At 45.9% G+C, this 5,000-nt stretch overlaps 1 protein-coding gene across 1 annotated transcript in view; it reads left to right on the top strand.

Annotated features, from left to right (window-relative positions):
• sez6b (seizure related 6 homolog b) overlaps positions 1 to 5,000 on the top strand; it is a 161,432-nt gene that overhangs the window by 140,589 nt on the left and 15,843 nt on the right. The window lies entirely within an intron of this gene.

Consider the following 5,000-nt stretch of genomic DNA (forward strand, 5'->3'; position numbering starts at 1 on the left):
GGTGTAAATACCCCCTCCAACATCCCCCACAGGGGTCCTCCCCTTAATCCTCATCTGCAACCCTGCCCACGTCATGCCTCCGCCACTCCATCCCCTCCGTCCCTCTTCTTTGCTTTTGCTCGTGCATGTTCTGTCAAAGTGTGTCGAAATACAACATTTTGTCTTCAGGAAATTTGTCTTCAGTTTCACCACAGACATATAAGCATTGAAACAATAATCTCACAACACACAAATCAAGCCTTCAAGCACTGCATTTGCACTAAGTAGAGGAGGAGAACACTGCGTTCTTATAAAATAGACATTTAAAACACTACATTAAAATGAAAGTACATTGCCACTCAGTGGGGTGTTTAAAATAATAAAATAGCTGAGAAGTAATAAATACGATCAATGCAATTAACTAGCAGCCTATCAACTGATAGCCCTAACTCAAACCCTAATCCAGTCATGGTTTGTTTGTAGCTCATCTGGATGGGTAGGCAATATCGACGGGACAGCGGACAGCAAGGCTGTCAAACCCCATACCACCACAATACTCTACAGAGGGACCCTCATCTTCAGCAACCCCCTCCCACCCAGTTTCACGCTCTCTAACCACTCCTTCTCCTCTATTCCTCCTCTTTTTTCCCCTCTCCACCTCCCATCCTTGAGCAGACATGAGCGAAATCTTAATACATCCTGTCAGCTGGCACCGAAGATAAATGGAGGCAGTCCTCAAAGACTTCTCAGGGTGTGGGGTGTGGTGAATGTGCTGTGCGGAATCACTGAGCTTCTCCTGCCATTAGCGCCTCCCAGACGCCTCTGATCAGATGCCAGCCACCATGTCATTGGCACTTTTTAAAGAAACAATTAGCACATTTTTTTGTGTCAGAGAGAGAGAGAGAGAGAGAGAGAGAGAGAGAGAGAGAGAGAGAGAGAGAGAGAGAGAGAGAGAGAGAGAGAGAGAGAGAGAGAGAGAGAGAGAGAGAGACTGGAAGAAACAGAGGCAGCGACTGAGACCCAGACAGTGATAGTGATTTGACAAAGACAGAATCTTCCTGAGACAATGACACCTAGACAGGAGCAGATACAATGACAGAGACCGAGAGACAGAGATGGCGACAATAACAGCAGAAACAGAAACAGAAACAAAAATAAATAAGTAGAAATAAAAATAATAGGAAAAGGATTGAGAGAGAGAGAGAGAGAGAGAGAGAGAGAGAGAGAGAGAGAGAGAGAGAGAGAGAGAGCGCAGGAGGGAGACATGCAGATTGATAGACAGAGTCACATACCCACAGAGATAGACAGTGACAGAGGCATGGACAGAAGCAGCAACAGATATAGATAAAAGAGACAGAGAATGTGTACATAAGTAGAAACAGAAACAGACAGGTGTAGAGGTTGTGTAAGTCAAAATAGAAATCGATAGACATAGAGATTGTGTGGGAGGAAAAGGTTAGTACACCCTGTAAAATATTTTACATTTCAGAATATCTTCTGATCTTCTCTAAAACAGAAGATGGAACAGATAATCCCACCCACCCAAACAATTACGTAATAATATTTTTATTTAGTAATGCACTACGACTTCATCATGACCATGCTGGTAACAGCAAATGTATAACACTGTGTCTTAACGGGCTAAAGCTGCCATGCCCAGTGGAATACACAATGACAGTGAACAGAAATAAAAACAGATAGACATACAGTAGAGGCTGCGGACAAGAGATTCCTATTATGCATATATGAATATCTTTCATGTCCGGAGAGCAGGACGTTGTGTTAGGAGTAATGCAGGAGGTGGCAAGCAGCTGCACTATAAGACTACGAGACTACGGGTCGTGTCAGGTAGTGCTGCTGGGGGGGCTCTGATTAGGGGAAATGAAATTACGAGGGTAAATGGAAAGCATGATTGATTTCTGCGGCGATACAGCGGCACGCAGATGTGCAAGGCCGTGTTTGAGTTTATCGCGACAAATTCAATATGAGCCAAGATGACAACGTTTTCCGTGTGTGTGTGCGTGTGCGTATGTTTGTGTGTGTGTGTTTTTGTTGTTGAGGGGTGTTGTTGGCGGTTGATGCGTGTGGTTTTTATTTCCCCCTCGTCGGTGGCACAGTGCAGGTGAAGTGCTTTTGTGTTTGAAAAACACTCCTAATGGAAAACGAGACACGCTTCGCTAAAGGGTCTTTTGTCATGCAGCTGTGCCGGGGTTAGCTCTATCTGACTCATTTACGCCTGCATTTACACTTGAGTCTCTCACCGTCTGTGTGTGCTAGCAGTTTGTATTGTGTGTTTGTGTTTGTGTGCGTCTGTGTGTGTGTGTGTGCGCGCCCGCACATGTGTGTGTTTCACGCTTGTCTGTTTTTTGTATTTTAGGAGCGTGTGCTTTTGTGTGTGTGTGTGTGTGTGTGTGTGTGTGTGTGTGTGTGTGTGTGTGTGTGTGTGTGTGTGTGTGTGTGTGTGTGTGTGTGTGTGTGTGTGTGTGTGTGTGTGTGTGTGTGTGCGTGTGTGTTTGTGCGTGTGTGTTTGTGCCCGCGTGTGTATGTGTGGATCAGTGGATGCTCTTCCATCGAGGAAAGGGAGAATGTGCGGTGTGTGTGTGTGTGTGTGTGTGTGTGTGTGTGTGTGTGTGTGTGTGTGTGTGTGTGTGTGTGTGTGTGTGTGTGTGTGTGTGTGTGTGTGTGTGTGTGTGTGTGTGTGTGTGTGTGTGTGTGTGTGCTTGCACGCCTGTGTGTGTGTGTATGTGTGTAACAGTGCCTGGGTAGAGCCACATTAAGCCTGTCATTATGGAGACATCCATACGTACGTGTACTCCGGCACAGCGGCGGATGTGAAGGTACCACCTGCTCTCGCTGAAATCCCAGGACATTAATCTGTCTTTGTGCTGTCTGAAGTTCTTGTCTCCATTTCCACACGAAACTGCATCGCTAGGAAAAAAAGGGAAAAAAGAAGAGGATGATGGAGAAAAAAAAACGAGTGGGAGTTGAGGGGATGATTAATCGCTCTTTTTTTCTTTGTGTAATGAGTTCCATCACTGGCCACTTGTGATTAATTAGTGACAAGACAGAGTATGCGTGTCACTTCCTGCTATCGGAGTGGGCCATTTCCTCTCTGCCTATGATGATGAGCAGAGGCCTCTGCACCAGGAACTCAGGACCGTTGGCAGCATTTGCCAGCCTTTGGACAAAATGATCTGACAGGGCCCCCCTCTCTCTAACCATGAATTGTAATAGGGACCCAATTCTGGACACCGTCTCTCCTAGGGCCCAGGACAACTGACCCGTTTGTCCACCCCTGTCAGCCGGCCTGCCAGGACCCTTGTAGTTCTGTGAAGATACTATGTCCAGCCTTACCGTGACATAAAACTGAACATAAACTGAACTGAAACATATTCCCCATTTATCTCTTTCCCTCTCTCTCTCTCTCTCTCTCTCCTTCCTCTGTTTCTCTCTCTCTTTCTCTCTCTGCCTCTCTCTGCCTTGTCTACAATCAGTAGTCTTTGTGCATCCCTTTGCTCCACTCTTATCTCACCTCCTCTGTCAGTGTCTATCTGCTGATTTCTTGTTGGCGGTGGTGTTGTTGTTTGTAGTATTTTAGAGTGGTTCCTTTGAGGTGGCTTCCTGTTTATTTAGTGCTTGGTAGGTCGTGGGCTTTTGGGTTTCTGGAGATTTCAGGGGCCACAGAGCATCCCCATCAAGATGACCTTTTCTTTTTGATGTTGGCAGGCCTCATGAACAGCACAGTGCAGTGCAGTGAATACAACATCCTACACACGTTCAGTCTGTGTGTTAATGAAGGGGCCATCTGTACAGCGGTCTTGTGTATTGAATCCCGAGCTGAACATTCAAAGCTTCTGATTTTAGAAAAGAAAGGGCACGGCCGAGGTGAATGAAGTGAATTGAGATGGACGCATAAAGTGTAATCAGACTCCGGTAAATGGAAAGAACTAAGGCACACACTCACAAACACGCAAGCATGCACAAACATGCAAGCACACACACACACACACACACACACACACACACACACACACACACACACACACACACACACACACACACACACACACACACACACACACACACACACACACACACACACAAAGACTGCATATGCACACACAAGCAAAACATTCTGCAGATGAAATGCAGGGCGGCCGGAAAGAAAGAAGGAGAGAGAGAGAGAGAGAGAGAGAGAGAGAGAGAGAGAGAGAGAGAGAGAGAGAGAGAGAGAGAGAGAGAGAGAGAGAGAGAGAGAGAGAGAGAGAGAGAGAGAGAGAGAGAGAGAGAGAGAGAGAGAGAGAGAGAGAAAGATCAAGAGGAGGGGTGGAGAGAAAAGATACTGTCTTGATGGTATGACTCAGGAGACCACTACATCTTGGAGACAGAATGGGCTTAGAGGGGCTGGTGCAGCGAGCGGGATTGATTTTTCCCAGCCATTTGTAAATACAGGTGAAAGGCGGCCGAGGCAAAGAACTGCATTGGCAGGTGGGAGACTTGGGTTCAATAGAACTCAACCCATCAATGTCAATCTCTCTCTCTCTCTCTCTCTCTCTCTCTCTCTCTCTCTCTCTCTCTCTCTCTCTCTCTCTCTCTCTCTCTCTCTCTCTCTCTCTCTCTCTCTCTCTCTTCATTGCTGGCTGGTGTGTCTTCACAATTTTTCTGTGCAGCTACCACTGGAAATGCATCAAGGGCAGTACTGTACCTGCATGTACATGGTTTCTTTCAATAGCAAGAAGGCATCTAATAGTAAACACGTGCTACACAAGCACATTTTCTCTCTGTTTCACACAAGTACACACACAGGCACACAGAGTTCAGTGTGCATCGATAAAAATGTTCTTACTTTAAAAGAAAAATTGAAATGTAGAGGAAAACATAGTTGAATGGCCTGGCAGCCTTTCAGCTGTGACATGAAGTATTTGCTGGAACTAATGAAAAAAGAAAGAACATAATGAAAGATAGAGGAGTGATTGGAGATAACGGGGAAAGGTATCTGGAAATAATGAACTCAGAACAAA

This window comes from Engraulis encrasicolus, chromosome 8, assembly GCF_034702125.1.
Source record: "Engraulis encrasicolus isolate BLACKSEA-1 chromosome 8, IST_EnEncr_1.0, whole genome shotgun sequence".
Classification (NCBI taxonomy): domain Eukaryota; kingdom Metazoa; phylum Chordata; class Actinopteri; order Clupeiformes; family Engraulidae; genus Engraulis; species Engraulis encrasicolus.